The sequence below is a fragment of the Lolium perenne genome, chromosome 1 (assembly GCF_019359855.2).
Source record: "Lolium perenne isolate Kyuss_39 chromosome 1, Kyuss_2.0, whole genome shotgun sequence".
Lineage (NCBI taxonomy): Eukaryota > Viridiplantae > Streptophyta > Magnoliopsida > Poales > Poaceae > Lolium > Lolium perenne.
The window spans coordinates 21,762,539-21,780,229 of NC_067244.2; positions in this window are offsets into that span (position 1 = coordinate 21,762,539).

A 17,691-nucleotide genomic window follows, 5' to 3' on the forward strand; every position below is an offset into this window, starting at 1 on the left:
GGTCAGGTCATCGGAGGACCCGGTTGGCTCCGGCGGAGACCGGCCAAGGCGCGCAGCCGGAGTCTTGCCCATCTCCAGATCTTTCCAAAAGATGTAGGGATCTGGGTCGAAGGAATCAAGGGCGCGCTTCACGCAGATCCCGCGTCGCTCTGCTTGGATGAGGGGGAAGCGGTCCTTGGCCTGAAACACGAAAAAAGAGGGTTAACAAGAGCAGAAAGTTACCGGCAAAAACAACCCCAATCGCGTAAACTCTTACTTCTTGGGTCGGAGGGTTAGTAGTGCTGAGGGGAAGGAGGCCCCATTCCCATTCAAACGGCATAGCAGTTTGGCAAATCTGCTTAGCCTTGCGAACAACATCCTTCTTGCTAAGGGGACGGCCTGAGATCTTGGTAGGATCGCCAGGGCCGTACATCTCGCTCATCCTATGCACACGGCGCTTCAGAGGAAGCACCCGGCGCGAAATAAAGGTGCGGATGATATCATCCGAGCAGATGTTGGTCTCCTTCTTCAAAGAGGCCAAGAAGCGTACCACCCGGTTGGTTTCGGCATGATCCGTCTTCGGGTTGTAGCTCCAATTGGCTCTGCTAGGAGGCCCCGCTTGGAACAGAGGAAGATCAATAAGATTGGCGCGGTTGTTGTTCTTCACATAGAAAAAGGTTCCTTGCCAGGCGCGGCAGGACTCGAGGCCGGCAAACTTAAGGAAAGTGCTCCCTTGGTGGGAGCCAACGATGCAAGATCCGCACTCCACAGGCGGCTTGGGCTTAGGGATTTCCTTGCCCTGGACAGAATTAATCCGCAAACAAAAGAAGCGGGCAAACGTCTCACGAGTGGGACGAATGCCGATGTAGGCCTCCATGAAGGTGGCATAGCAGGAAAGGTAGAAGATGGCATTGCTAGGAAGGTGGTGAGGTTGGAGTTTATAGAAATCTAAGAACTCCCGGAAAAAAGGAGAGGCAGGAAGGCCGAAGCCACGCTCAAAATGAGCAAGAAAAACAACATATTCACCGGGCTGGGGCTCCGGTTCCATTTCATCGCCGGGAATCCGGCAGGTTACTCCTTCCGGAATCCTGCGGGACCGGTATAACCAATCGATCTCATATTCAGTAACATTGGAGCCCATCCAGGCTCCACGAGTAATGGGAGAGGGCTCTCCACCGGATGATTCGCTAGAGCTACTCGTTTCTGAGTGGCTACCGGATGCTTGGCTAGAGCTGCCGGATTCGAGATGGCCACCGGACTCTTGGCGGCTACCGGATCCCTGCTGGTTGCCGGAATCGGTATCCATCGGATCTGAGGCCGTGGATTTGCCGGGAGATTGTCTACGATGCTTAACAGAGACGGAAGAAGAAGAAGCAAAGGAAGATTCCTCGCCAGACATTGGTTAGGTAGGCGAAAAAACAGAAATCCCACACTTGAACCCCGCGCGAAGATCTATGAGTAAGAAGAAAATCAAAGGAAAAGAGGAAATAAGAACACCATCGACCCAAGATCTAGAAAGCGAGCAAATGGCAAGCAAAGTGAGATTGGCACTAACCTCGAGCGGCGCAGTCGCTGGGGAAGACGTTCGCCTGTGAAGGAGCGGACCTACGGACGCCGACGAGCACCGTCGACGGCGAGGTGCAGAAGGTCACGAGGAAGCAAGAATGCAGCGGGCGCGACGAGGGTGCTGCGGAAGATTCCCGCACGACGAGGTCCGGCGGAAGCGCGGCGTGAGTTCGCTGGGCGACGGAGCTCGAGCAAATGACGGCGGACGGAGAGCGGCGAAGGCGCAGAGGCGAGGAGCACTGTGCGCGAAGGTTGAGGAATGCGAGAAGAGGAAGAAGAAAGGGCAGTTGTGCTTATGAAGAAGAGAGGAGGTGGGCCGAAAACCGCTGGGCCGCGGCGGTTCGCCTCGCTGCCCGTGACGGTTCGCACCACGGGCCGCCACGTGGCGAGGAGGTACACGCGAGAAAATGGGAGGCCACACGGAGGCACACACGGGATCCAAAACGGCTAGTGGGATCCGTAGTGGTGCATTTAATGAGCGCGCGAGAGTCGAAGCGAAGTGACAACTGACACTGGCACGACAGTTAACAGTGCGCATGTCACTGACAGGCGCGGGGCCCAAAATATTCTCGACTTCGCCGAGGAAAGGGTAAATGCGAATGATACCGGAGAAAAGAGATGCCGGAAGATGCCTTGCAAAGAGAGAAAAGACCAAAAAGGGCAAAGATGCCGGATCCAAGCTCAGACCGGAGAGATTAAACCGGTATCCTAAAGAGATGAAAACCTGGCATGGTCTGTAGGATAGAATCCGCCAGACTATACCAGCTTCGGGGACTAATGTTGGGGGGATAACCCCCGGTATGCCAAAGGCATGCCAAACCGGATGGTTTGAGCCATCGAGATACCGGTTTAATATTCTTACCGGAACACAAAGGTAGGAGTTTGGGCTAAGTAAAGCTCAGCCGGTATCCCCAAGGGGGTATGCCGGAACCCGGTAAAGAAGGTACCGGAGAGAAGGGCCTGTCGGCAGGACTGGTCAAAGATTCTCTTCAGAGCAAGAAGACAAGGATGAGCTAAGCAAGGTGGCTTTAATCAGAGCCCTGGCGCCAAAGAGAGGGATGACGCTGAAAGAAGCCGGAGGACGTCAGCATCCCTGATTAAAGAGGACTCCGGCGTCATCTATGATTAAAGTAGCTTTGTAAAGTAGTTTGTCCAGTCAAAGATGCCATTAGGGTTTCTTGTTCTGTAAGCCACCCTCTCCCCTATATAAGGAGAGGGGGTGTTGCCTCATACAGGCGCGTGTACACAGAGGAGATTAGACGAGAGAACTTGTACTCAAGCGCTTGTAACCATGTTGAGATCAATGAAGCTAGCGATCTAGTAAAGAGTTCTTCCTCTTGTCTCTCTTCTTGTATACCGGCCTTTGGTTGTGTTCTTGAGGAAAGCATCCGGAAGTTCGTCCCATCTAGTCGCAAACCCTCCCCCGAATCCTCTAGCGTCCATTCGGCCCCAATCTAAGCCATCCTATGGCATCTGCTCGTCCACCACGACGACAACTATGTACTTTGGTTTTTCATTTTTCTGATTTTTTTGAATTTTGTGCCCATTTGAATCTTTTGGTCAAATCCTAGGTTTGACAAAGATTTAAACAAGTTTAAATCATGAAAATGAAAAGGTAAGCATGGATCCTTCTTAGTCACTCTAGAATAAAGCTTTTGGGAGGTTCTTGAAATTTCCATGTTTGAAACCCAAAACCACTTCTCTTCATGATTGACTTCATAAGACAAAGTTTAGAGTTAGGGGTAGATATATACATGAGTTGTCTGGTTTGAATATGTTTAGACCTTGTTTATCAACTTTAATGCTTACTATATATATGACATAAGAATGCTATGTGCATTGGTTTTTGATTTTTTTTCTGAATTTGTATGCCCATTTGAATCTTGGTCAAATCCTAGGCGGTTTGACCAAGATTTAAACAAGTTTAAAACATGAAAATGAAAAGGGAAGTTTGTATCCTTATTAGTCACTCTAAAATGAAGCTTTTGGGATGTTCTTGAAATTTCCATGTTTGAAACCCAAAACGACTTCTCTTCATGCTAGACTTCATAAGATCGACCGAGTTTATGCATGGTTAGGGGATAGATACATGATTTGTCTAGTTTGAACACATGTATAAACCTTCTTACTCACTCTAAAATTAAGCTTTCGGGAGGTTTTTGAAATTTCCATGTTTGAAACCCAAAACCACTTCTCTTCATGCTTGACTTCGTAAGACAGAGTTTAGGGTTAGGGGTAGATACATGCTTTTTCTGGTTTGAATATGTATAGACCTTGTTTATCAACTTGAATGGTTACTATATGACATAAGAAGGCTATATATGTTCTTTGGTTTTTCATTTTTTGATTTTTTTCGAATTTTTTATGCCCATTAAAATCTTGGTCAAATCCTATGTTTGACCAAGATTTAAACAAGTTTAGAACATGAAAATGAAAAGGTAATCATGGATCTTTCTTAGTCACAGTACTCTAGAATGAAGCTTTTGGGAGGTTTTTGAAATTTCCATGTTTGAAACCCAAAACCACTTCTTTTCATGCTTGACTTCATAAGACCGAGAGTTTAGGGTTAGGGGTAGAGATACATGATTTTTTTGGTTTGAATATGTCTAGACCTTGTTTATCAACTAATGTTTACTATATTACATAAGAAGGCTATGTTATTTGGTTTTTCATTTTTTCTGTTTATTTCTAATTGTTTATGCCCATTTGAATCCTATGTTTGACCAATATTTAAACAAGCTTAAAACATGAAAATGAAAAGGTAAGCTTGGATCCTTCTTAGTCCCTCTAAAATTAAGCTTTTGGGAAGTTTTTGAAATTTCCATGTCTGAAACCCAAAACCACTTCTCTTCATGCTTGACTTCATAATTAAGAATTTTATGCCCATTTGAATCTTTTGGTCAAATCCTAGGTTTGACCAAGATTTAGACAAGTTTAACACGTGAAAACGAATAAGTAAGCATGGATCCGTCTTAGTCACTCCAAAATGTACCAATTGATAGATGTGTTAACTTTGCTTCATGGAAAAAATAATGTCATGTAAATGAGTTAACTTGGATTTCCTAGCCTTGAATCCATAGGAAACTTTGTTCTAATGCACTATAATAATCAACCGAGTTTTTACACCAACAGGTCTGTCACTTACGTGTGGTGCCCACGCGTGAGGTCCCACACATCAGTGAGCACAAGTCACGTGCAATAATAGGTACGCAAACTCCCAGCCATCTTCTTTGTCAAGAGAAGATGCATCAGGACGCGTATTGGAAGTCTCTGGGTCCTTCAGGATCCTTCGGTTGTCCCTCTCACACAAAAAAAACAAATCTCTCTCATTCTCGGCCTCGCTCGACTCGCTCGCTGATACGTCTCCGACGTATCGATAATTTCTTATGTTCCATGCCACATTATTGATGTTATCTACATGTTTTATGCACACTTTATGTCATATTCGTGCATTTTCTGGAACTAACCTATTAACAAGATGCCGAAGTGCCAGTTGCTGTTTTTGGTTTCAGAAATCCTAGTAAGGAAATATTCTCAGAATTGGACGAAATCAAAGCCCAGGGGCCTATTTTCTCACGAAGCTTCCAGAAGTCCGAAGGAGAGACGAAGAGGGGCCACGGAGGGGCCACACTATAGGGCGGCGTGGCCCCCCCCCTTGGCCGCGCCGGCCTGTGGTGTGGGGCCCCCGTGCCGCCTCTTGACCTGCCCTTCCGCCTATAAAAAGTCTCCGTGACGAAACCCCCAGTACCGAGAGCCACGATACGGAAAACCTTCCAGAGACGCCGCCGCCGATCCCATCTCGGGGGATCCAGGAGATCGCCTCCGGCACCCTGCCGGAGAGGGGAATCATCTCCCGGAGGACTCTACGCTGCCATGGTCGCCTCCGGTGTGATGTGTGAGTAGTCTACCCCTGGACTATGGGTCCATAGCAGTAGCTAGATGGTTGTCTTCTCCCCATTGTGCTATCATTGTCGGATCTTGTGAGCTGCCTAACATGATCAAGATCATCTATCTGTAATTCTATATGTTGCGTTTGTTGGGATCCGATGAATAGAGAATACTTGTTATGTTGATTATCAAAGCTATGTCTATGTGTTGTTTATGATCTTGCATGCTCTCCGTTATTAGTAGATGCTCTGGCCAAGTTGATGCTAGTAACTCCAAGAGGGAGTATTTATGCTCGATAGTGGGTTCATGTCTCCGTGAATCTAGAGGAGTGACAAGAACCACTAAGATTACGGATGTGCTGTTGCCACTAGGGATAAAACATTAGTGCTATGTTCAAGGATGTAGTCACTAGTTACATTACGCGCAATACTTAATGCAATTGTCTGTTGTTAGCAACTTAATACTGGAGGGGTTCGGATGATAACCTTGAAGGTGGACTTTTTAGGCATAGATGCAGTTGGATGACGGTCTATGTACTTTGTCGTAATGCCCAATTAAATCTCACTATACTCATCATGATATGTATGTGCATTGTCATGCTCTCTTTATTTGTCAATTGCCCAACTATAATTTGTTCACCCAACATGCTGTTTGTCTTATGGGAGAGACACCTCTAGTGAACTGTGGACCCCGGTCCAATTCTCTTTACTGAAATACAATCTACTGCAATACTTGTTCTACTGTTTTCTGCAAACAATCATCTTCCACACAATACGGTTAACTCTTTGTTACAGCAAGCCGGTGAGATTGACAGCCTCACTGTTTCGTTGGGGCAAAGTACTTTGGTTGTGTTGTGCAGGTTCCACGTTGGCGCCGGAATCCCTGGTGTTGCGCCGCACTACATCTCGCCGCCATCAACCTTCAACGTGCTTCTTGACTCCTACTGGTCCGATTAAACCTTGGTTTCTTACTGAGGGAAACTTGCCGCTGTGCGCATCACACCTTCCTCTTGGGGTTCCCAACGGACGTGCCAACCACACGCATCAAGCAAATTTCTGGCGCCGTTGCCGGGGAGATCAAGACACGCTGCAAGGGGAGTCTCCACTTCTCAATCTCTTTACTTTGTTTTTGTCTTGCTTAGTTTTATTTACTACTTTGTTTGCTGCACTAAATCAAAATACAAAAAAATTAGTTGCTAGTTTTACTTTATTTGCTATCTTGTTTGCTATATCGAAAACCCAAAAAAAATTAGTTTACTTGCATTTACTTTATCTAGTTTGCTTTATTGTCTTGCACTCTATATTAAAATACAAAAAAATTAGTTACTTTTGTTATCATGTCTAGCTCTGAACCTGTTACTTCTTCGCCTGAAGAATTAGTCTTCACTTTTAAACAAGGGGATGAGGAGAGTTTTAAGGATGCTTGGTCTAGAATTTTTACTTCTTATCGTAAAACTGAACCTCAAATGACTCTAAGTTTGCTCCTCAGTAATTTTTATTTTGGTCTTATGGTTCGCTATAGATATGCTTTAGATACTTTAGTGGGAGGAGATTTCCTTCATTGCAATGGGGATCAAGCTTTTAATGCCATAAAGAAGTTGGTTGCATCACATGATTCAGCTAATAACTTTGATTCAGTCCTCACTAGCATTTATAGTAGATTAAATAATCTCGAGATAAGTACATCTCGCTTGAATGATAATTATTGCCACGTTCGTAATCGTCTTGAACAAGTTTTAGTGAACTCTAAACTCTCAATGTGGGATCCTGCTGTTAAAATTGTTATCGGTGATCGAACTCTCCATGCCTACTGTGATATTATGTATGAATTTTGCCTTATGCCTGAAAGTATTTATAAATATTTGAAACTTTGGGGAGTCGAGGAAGGAGGAGAAGAAATAACTCTCATTGATAACTCTACTATAATTCCTAAAGGAATAGCCGCAGGTGTGCATACAACCATTCTTGGAAGAACAATATCCATTGATTATCTTGTTGTTGAAACAGGAAAACTCACACTCGGAAGATCCCTGCTGAAACTATTGGGAGCAGTCATTGATGTTGGAGAAGGCACTGTGAAATTCACCTCTATACCGGGGGAAACTCATACATTTCCTAAACCAAAGGGAAAGAAAAACAATAAGAAAGGTAAGGGTAAAGCCCAAGGTAATGTTGAAACTTCATCTCTTGATAATACTTGATACACACTTTCTGCGCCTAGCTGAAAGGCGTTAAAGAAAAGCGCTTATGGGAGACAACCCATGTTTTTACCTACAGTACTTTGTTTTTATTTTGTGTCTTGGAAGTTGTTTACTACTGTAGCAACCTCTCCTTATCTTAGTTTTGTGTTTTGTTGTGCCAAGTTAAGCCGTTGATAGAAAAGTAAGTACTAGATTTGGATTACTGCACAGTTCCAGATTTCTTTGCTGTCACGAATCTGGGTCCACCTCCCTGTAGGTAGCTCAGAAAATTATGCCAATTTACGTGCATGATCCTCAGATATGTACGCAACTTTCATTCAATTTGAGCATTTTCATTTGAGCAAGCTGGTGCCATTTTAAAATTCGTCAATACGAACTGTTCTGTTTTGACAGATTCTGCCTTTTATTTCGCATTGCCTCTTTCGCTATGTTGGATGAATTTCTTTGATCCACTAATGTCCAGTAGCATTATGCAATGTCCAGAAGTGTTAAGAATGATTGTGTCACCTCTGAATATGTCAATTTATAATGTGCACTAACCCTCTAATGAGTTGTTTCGAGTTTGGTGTGGAGGAAGTTTTCAAGGATCAAGAGAGGAGTATGATGCAACATGATCAAGGAGAGTGAAAGCTCTAAGCTTGGGGATGCACCCGGTGGTTCACCCCTGCATATATCAAGAAGACTCAAGCGTCTAAGCTTGGGGATGCCCAAGGCATCCCCTTCTTCATCGACAACATTATCAGGTTCCTCCCCTGAAACTATATTTTTATTCCATCACATCTTATGTGCTTTTTCTTGGAGCGTCGGTTTGTTTTTGTTTTTTGTTTTGTTTGAATCAAATGGATCCTAGCATTCACTTTATGGGAGAGAGACACGCTCCGCTGTAGCATATGGACAAGTATGTCCTTGGTTTCTATTCATAGTATTCATGGCGAAGTTTCTCCTTCGTTAAATTGTTATATGGTTGGAATTGGAAAATGATACATGTAGTAATTGCTATAAATGTTTTGGGTAATGTGATACTTGGCAATTGTTGTGCTCATGTTTAAGCTCTTGCATCATATGCTTTGCACCCATTAATGAAGAAATACATAGAGCATGCTAAAATTTGGTTTGCATATTTGGTTTCTCTAAGGTCTAGATAATTTCTAGTATTGAGTTTGAACAACAAGGAAGACGGTGTAGAGTCTTATAATGTTTTCAATATGTCTTTTATGTGAGTTTTGCTGCACCGGTTCATCCTTGTGTTTGTTTCAAATAAGCCTTGCTAGCCTAAACCTTATATCGAGAGGGAATACTTCTCATGCATCCAAAATACTTGAGCCAACCACTATGCCATTTGTGTCCACCATACCTACCTATACTACATGGTATTTTTCCACCATTCCAAAGTAAATTGCTTGAGTGCTACCTTTAAAATTCCATCATTCACCTTTGCAATATATAGCTCATGGGACAAATAGCTTAAAAACTATTGTGGTATTGAATATGTCATTATGCACTTTATCTCTTATTAAGTTGCTTGTTGTGCGATAACCATGTTCACTGGGGACGCCATCAACTATTCATTGTTGAATTTCATGTGAGTTGCTATGCATGTTCGTCTTGTCTGAAGCAAGAGAGATCTACCACCATATGGTTAAGCATGCATATGTTAGAGAAGAACATTGGGCCGCTAACTAAAGCCATGTTCCATGGTGGAAGTTTCAGTTTTGGACAATAATCCTCAAATCTCAAATGAGAAAATTATTAACTGTTGTTATATGCTTATGCATAAAAGAGGAGTCCATTATCTGTTGTCTATGTTGTCCCGGTATGGATGTCTAAGTTGAAGAATAATCAATAGCGAGAAATCCAATGCGAGCTTTCTCCTTAGACCTTTGTACAGGCGGCATAGAGGTACCCCTTTGTGACACTTGGTAAAAACAATGCATTGTGATGATCCGGTAGTCCAAGCTAATTAGGACAAGGTGCGGGCACTATTAGTACACTATGCATGAGGCTTGCGACTTATAAGATATAATTTACATGATGCATATGCTTTATTACTACCGTTGACAAAATTGTTTCATGTTTTCAAAAATCAAAGCTCTAGCACAAATATAGCAATCGATGCTTTTCCTCTATGGAGGACCATTCTTTTACTTTCAATGTTGAGTCAGTTCACCTATTTCTCTCCACCTCAAGAAGCAAACACTTGTGTGAATTGTGCATTGATTCCTACATACTTGCTTATTGCACTTATTATATTACTCTATGTTGACAATATCCATGAGATATACATGTTACAAGTTGAAAGCAACCGCTGAAACTTAATCTTCTTTTGTGTTGCTTCAATGCCTTTACTTTGAATTATTGCTTTATGAGTTAACTCTTATGCAAGACTTATTGATGCTTGTCTTGAAGTGCTATTCATGAAAAGTCTTTGCTTTATGATTCACTTGTTTACTCATGTCATATACATTGTTTTGATCGCTGCATTCACTACATATGCTTTACAAATAGTATGATCAAGATTATGATGGCATGTCACTCCAGAAATTATCTGTGTTATCGTTTTACCTGCTCGGGACGAGCAGAACTAAGCTTGGGGATGCTGATACGTCTCCGACGTATCGATAATTTCTTATGTTCCATGCCACATTATTGATGTTATCTACATGTTTTATGCACACTTTATGTCATATTCGTGCATTTTCTGGAACTAACCTATTAACAAGATGCCGAAGTGCCGATTGCTATTTTCTGCTGTTTTTGGTTTCGTAAATCCTAGTAAGGAAATATTCTCGGAATTGGACGAAATCAAAGCCCAGGGGCCTATTTTCTCACGAAGCTTCCGTAAGTCCGAAGGAGAGACGAAGAGGGGCCACGGAGGGGCCACACTATAGGGCGGCGCGGCCCCCTTGGCCGCGCCGGCCTGTGGTGTGGGGCCCCGTGCCGCCTCTTGACCTGCCCTTCCGCCTATAAAAAGTCTCCGTGACGAAACCCCCGATCGAGAGCCACGATACGGAAAACCTTCCAGAGACGCCGCCGCCGCCGATCCCATCTCGGGGGATCCAGAGATCGCCTCCGGCACCCTGCCGGGAGAGGGGAATCATCTCCCGGAGGACTCTACGCCGCCATGGTCGCCTCCGGTGTGATGTGTGAGTAGTCTACCCCTGGACTATGGGTCCATAGCAGTAGCTAAATGGTTGTCTTCTCCCCATTGTGCTATCATTGTCGGATCTTGTGAGCTGCCTAACATGATCAAGATCATCTATCTGTAATTCTATATGTTGCGTTTGTTGGGATCCGATGAATAGAGAATACTTGTTATGTTGATTATCAAAGCTATGTCTATGTGTTGTTTATGATCTTGCATGCTCTCCGTTATTAGTAGATGCTCTGGCCAAGTTGATGCTAGTAACTCCAAGAGGGAGTATTTATGCTCGATAGTGGGTTCATGTCTCCGTGAATCTGGAGGAGTGACAAGAACCACTAAGATTACGGATGTGCTGTTGCCACTAGGGATAAAACATTAGTGCTATGTTCAAGGATGTAGTCACTAGTTACATTACGCGCAATACTTAATGCAATTGTCTGTTGTTAGCAACTTAATACTGGAGGGGGTTCGGATGATAACCTGAAGGTGGACTTTTTAGGCATAGATGCAGTTGGATGACGGTCTATGTACTTTGTCGTAATGCCCAATTAAATCTCACTATACTCATCATGATATGTATGTGCATGGTCATGCTCTCTTTATTTGTCAATTGCCCAACTGTAATTTGTTCACCCAACATGCTGTTTGTCTTATGGGAGAGACACCTCTAGTGAACTGTGGACCCCGGTCAATTCTCTTTACTGAAATACAATCTACTGCAATACTTGTTCTACTGTTTTCTGCAAACAATCATCTTCCACACAATACGGTTAACTCTTTGTTACAGCAAGCCGGTGAGATTGACAACCTCACTGTTTCGTTGGGGCAAAGTACTTTGGTTGTGTTGTGCAGGTTCCACGTTGGCGCCGGAATCCCTGGTGTTGCGCCGCACTACATCTCGCCGCCATCAACCTTCAACGTGCTTCTTGACTCCTACTGGTCCGATTAAACCTTGGTTTCTTACTGAGGGAAACTTGCCGCTGTGCGCATCACACCTTCCTCTTGGGGTTCCCAACGGACGTGCCAACCACACGCATCACTCGCTCGCTCGCTCGCACCTCCTCCTGCTCACTGACGAACCCTGCACAATAGTCAACATCGTCACCCGAAAAAGGGGAGACACCATAATGCTCTCCCTTCTTCTGTCTTTCCGAGTGATCCCTCTTCCTCCGAGTTTCACTAGCTAGACGGGCAAACACACATGTGCTGCATAGTAATAATAAAAAGGTAGAAAAATCGATATACGAATCTATAATTAAATAGGTTAAACTAGGGTTTTGCCCAGTACTACAGATCAAGGTTCAAAAAAATCCAACTACGGGGTTCGAACAACACGATTCTAATCCAAGAATTTTTTCTACCTCATCCAAATGGGCTCAAACTATAGGGTTAGCATCTATCTAGTGCAGTATGTGTGAAAATGTATGCACTATGTGTGCTATAACTTGTATGTCTTTCAAATTTGAACCAAATTTGAATAAGTTTGAAGTATTTGAAAAAGGGGCTTTTGGCTTAAACGTTTGAAACCCAAAACGACTTCTCTTCATGCTAGACTTCACAAGACCGAGTTTAGGGTTAGGGGGTAGATACATGATTTGTCTGGTTTGAATATGTCTAAACTTTGTTCATCAACTTTAATGCTAACTATATGACATAAGAAGACTATGTGCTTTGGTTTTTCTTTTTTTTTTTGTTTTTTTTTTTGAATTTTATGCCCATATATTAGAATCTTGGTCAAATCCTAGGTTTGACAAAGATTTAAACACGTTTAAAACATGAAATGAAAAGGGAAGCTTGTATCCCTCTTAATTAGTCACTCTAATATGAAGTTTTTGGGAGGTTTTTGAAATTTTCATGTTTGAAACCCAAAACCACTTCTCTTCAAGCTTGACTTCATAAGACAGAGCTTACGGTTAGGGGGTAGATACATGATTTGTATGGTTTGAATATGTCCAAACCTTGTTAATGCATCAACTTGAATGCTTACTATATGACATAAGAAGACTATGTACTTTGGTTTTTCATTTTTCTGCTTTTTTTGAATTTTGTGCCCATTTGAATCTTTTGGTCAAATCCTAGGTTTGACAAAGATTTAAACAAGTTTAAATCATGAAAATGAAAAGGTAAGCATGGATCCTTCTTAGTCACTCTAAAATAAAGCTTTTGGGAGGTTCTTGAAATTTCCATGTTTGAAACCCAAAACCACTTCTCTTCATGATTGACTTCATAAGACAAAGTTTAGGGTTAGGGGTAGATATATACATGAGTTGTCTGGTTTGAATATGTTTAGACCTTGTTTATCAACTTTAATGCTTACTATATATATGACATAAGAATGCTATGTGCATTGGTTTTTGATTTTTTTCTGAATTTGTATGCCCATTTGAATCTTGGTCAAATCCTAGGCGGTTTGACCAAGATTTAAACAAGTTTAAAACATGAAAATGAAAAGGGAAGTTTGTATCCTTATTAGGCACTCTAAAATGAAGCTTTTGGGATGTTCTTGAAATTTCCATGTTTGAAACCCAAAACGACTTCTCTTCATGCTAGACTTCATAAGATCGACTGAGTTTATGCATGGTTAGGGGATAGATACATGATTTGTCGGGTTTGAACACATGTATAAACCTTCTTACTCACTCTAAAATTAAGCTTTCGGGAGGTTTTTGAAATTTCCATGTTTGAAACCCAAAACCACTTCTCTTCATGCTTGACTTCGTAAGACAGAGTTTAGGGTTAGGGGTAGATACATGCTTTTTCTGGTTTGAATATGTATAGACCTTGTTTATCAACTTGAATGGTTACTATATGACATAAGAAGGCTATATATGTGCTTTGGTTTTTCATTTTTTGATTTTTTCGAATTTTTTATGCCCATTAAAATCTTGGTCAAATCCTATGTTTGACCAAGATTTAAACAAGTTTAGAACATGAAAATGAAAAGGTAATCATGGATCTTTCTTAGTCACAGTACTCTAGAATGAAGCTTTTGGGAGGTTTTTGAAATTTCCATGTTTGAAACCCAAAACCACTTCTTTTCATGCTTGACTTCATAAGACCGAGAGTTTAGGGTTAGGGGTAGAGATACATGATTTTTTTTGGTTTGAATATGTCTAGACCTTGTTTATCAACTAATGCTTACTATATTACATAAGAAGGCTATGTTATTTGGTTTTTCATTTTTTCTGTTTATTTCTAATTGTTTATGCCCATTTGAATCCTATGTTTGACCAATATTTAAACAAGCTTAAAACATGAAAATGAAAAGGTAAGCTTGGATCCTTCTTAGTCCCTCTAAAATTAAGCTTTTGGGAAGTTTTTGAAATTTCCATGTCTGAAACCCAAAACCACTTCTCTTCATGCTTGACTTCATAATTAAGACAGAGTTAAGCGTTAGGGGGTAGATACATGCTTTTTATGTTATGAATATGTCTAGACCGGCCATGTTCATCAAGTTGAATGCTGCTTACTATATATGACATTAGAAGGCTATGTGCTTTGGTTTTTTTTTTGATTTTTTTGAATTTTTAGGCCCATTTGAGTCTTGATTTGACCAAGATTTAAACAAGTTTAAAACATGTAAATGAAAAGATAAGCCTCGATCCTTCTTAGTCACTCTAAAATGAAGATTTGCGAGGGGTGTTCTTGAAATTAAGCTTGGGTCCTTCTTAGTCACTCTAAAATTAAGCTTTTGGGATGTTTTTAAAATTTCCATGTTTGAAACCCAAAACCATTTCTCTTCATGCTTGACTTCATAAGACATAGTTAAGGGTTAGGGGGTAGATACATACTTTTACGTTTTGAACATGTCTAGACCTTGTTCATCAATTTGAATGCTTACTATATATATATATATATATATATATATATATATATATATATATGACATAAGAAGCTAGGCTATGTGCTTTGGTTTTCATTTTTTGATTTTTTTGAATGTTTATGCCCATTTGAATCTTGGTCAAATCCTAGGTTTGACCAAGATTTAAGCAAGTTTAAAACACATGAAAATGAAAAGGTAAGCATGGATCCTTCTTAGTCATTCTAAAATGAAGCTTTTGGGGGGTTCTTGAAATCTCAATGTTTGAAATCCAAAACCACTTCTCTTCATGGTTGACTTCATAAGACATAGTTTAATTAGGGTTAGGGGTAGATACATGATTTGCCAGGTTTGAATATGTCTAGACCTTGTTTATCAACTGGAATGCTTACTATATGACATAAGAAGACTATGTGCTTTTGTTTTTCATTCTTCTATTTTTTTTAATTTTATGCCCATTTGAATCTTGGTCAAATCCTAGGTTTGACCAGGATTTAAACAAGTATAAAATATGAAAATGAAAAGGTAAGCATGGATCCTTCTTAGTCACTCTAAAATGAAGCAGCTTTTGGGAGGTTCTTGAAATTTCCATGTTTGAAACCCAAAACCGCTTCTCTTCATGATTGACTTGATAAGACAGAGTTTAGTGTTAGGGGTAGATACATGATTTGTCTAGGTTGAATATGTCTAGACCTTGTTTATCAACTTGAATTCTTACATATCTTCATGGTTGACTTCATAAGACAGAGTTTAGGGTTAGGGGTAGATACATGATTTTTCTTGTTTGAATATGTTTAGACTTTGTTTATCAACTTGAATGTTTACTGTATGACATAAGAAGACAATGATTTTGAATTTTTTATGTCCATTTGAATCTTCGTCAAATCCTAGGTTTGACCAAGATTTAAACAAGTTTAAAACATGAAAATGAAAAGGTAAGCCTGGATCCTTCTTAAGTCATTCTAAAATGAAGCTTTTGGGGGGGGGTTCTTGAAATCTCAATGGTTGGAACCCAAATTAAACCACTTCTCTTCATGGTTGACTTCATAAGACAGAGTTTAGGGTTAGGGGTAGATACATGATTTATCAGGTTTGAATATGTCTAGATCGATCACATGCTTGTTTATCAACTTGAATGCTTACTATATGGTCGACATAAGAAGACTATATATATGTGTGTTGGTCAAATCCTATGTTTGACCAAGATTTAAACAAGCATAAATCCTGAAAATGAAAAGGTAAGCTTGGATCCTTCTTATTCACTCTAAAATTAAGCTTTTGGGAAGTTTTTGAAATTTCCATGTTTGAAACCCAAAACCACTTCTCTTCATGCTTGACTTCATAAGACATAGTTAAGGGTTAGGGGGTAGATACATGCTTTTTTCTGTATTGAATATGTCTAGACCTAGCTTGTTCATCAACTTGAAGGCTTACTATATATATATGACATAAGAAGGCTATACTATGTGCTTTGGTCATTCATTTTTTTATTTTTTTGAAATTTTATGCCCATTTGAACTTGGTCAAATCCTAGGTTTGACCAAGATTTAAACAAGTTTAAAACATGAAAATGAAAAGGTAAGCCTGGATCCTTCTTAGTCACTCTAAAATGAAGCTTTTGGGAGGTTTTTGAAATTTCCATGTTTGAAACCCAAATCCACTTCTCTTCATGCTTGACTTCAGAAGACAAAGTATAGGGTTATGCATGGGTAGATACATGCTTTTTTCTAGTTTGAATATGTATAGACCTTGTTTATCAACTTGAATGCTTACTATATGACATAAGAATACTATGTGCTTTGCTTTTTCATTTTTCTATTTTTTAATTGTTAAACCCATTTGAATCTTGGACAAATCCTAGGTTTGACCAAGATTGAAACAAATTTAAAACATCAAAATGGAAAGGTAAGCATGAATCATTCTTAATTATTCACTCTAAAATGAAGCTTTTGGGAGGTACTTGAATTTTTATGTTTGAAACCCAAAACCACTTCTCTTCATGTTTGACTTCATAAGACAGAGTTTATGGTTATGGGTAGATAGATGATTTTTCTAGTTTGAATATGTCTAGACCTTGTTTATCAATTTGAATGCTTACTATGTGACATAAGAATACTATGTGCTTTGCTTTTTCATTTTTCTAATTTTTTTAATTGTTAAACCCATTTGAATCTTGGTCAAATCCTAGGTTTGACCAAGATTGAAACAAGTTTAAAACATCAAAATGGAAAGGTAAGCATGAATCATTCTTAACTATTCACTCTAAAATGAAGCTTTTGGGCGGTACTTGAAATTTTATGTTTGAAACCCAAAACCACTTCTCTTCATGTTTGACTTCATAAGAAAGAGTTTATGGTTAAGGGTAGATAGATGATTTTTCTTGTTTGAATATGTCTAGACCTTGTTTATCAACTTGAATGCTTACTATAAGACAAAGTTTAGGGTTAGGGTAGATACATTTTTTTGGTTTGAATATGTCGTCTAGACCTTGTTTATCAACTAATGCTTACTATATTACATAAGAAGGCTATGTTATTTGGTTTTTCATTTTTTCGGTTTTTTCTAATTTTTTATGCCCATTTGAATCTTGGTCAAATCCTAGGTTTGAACAAGATTTAAACAAGTTTAAAACATGAAAATGAAAAGGTAAGCCTGGATCCTGCTTAAGTAGTCACTGTAAAATGAAGCTTTTGGGAGGTTTGTGAAATTTCCATGTTTGAAACCCAAAACCACTTAAGACAGAGTTTAGGGTTAGGGGTAGATACATGCTTTTTCTGGTTTGAATATGTATAGACCTTGTTTATCAACTTGAATGGTTACTATATGACATAAGAAGGCTATATATGTGCTTTGGGTTTTCATTTTTTGATTTTTTTCAATTTTTTATGCCCATTTAAATCTTGGTCAAATCCTAGGTTTGACCAAGGTTTAAACAAGTTTAAAACATGAAAATGAAAAGGCAAGCATGAATCATTTCTTAATTAGTCACTAGCTCTAAAATGAAGGTACTTGAATTTTTTATGTTTGAAACCCAAAACCCCAGTTCTCTTCATATGTTTGACTTCATAAGACAGAGTTTAGGGTTAGGGGTAGATA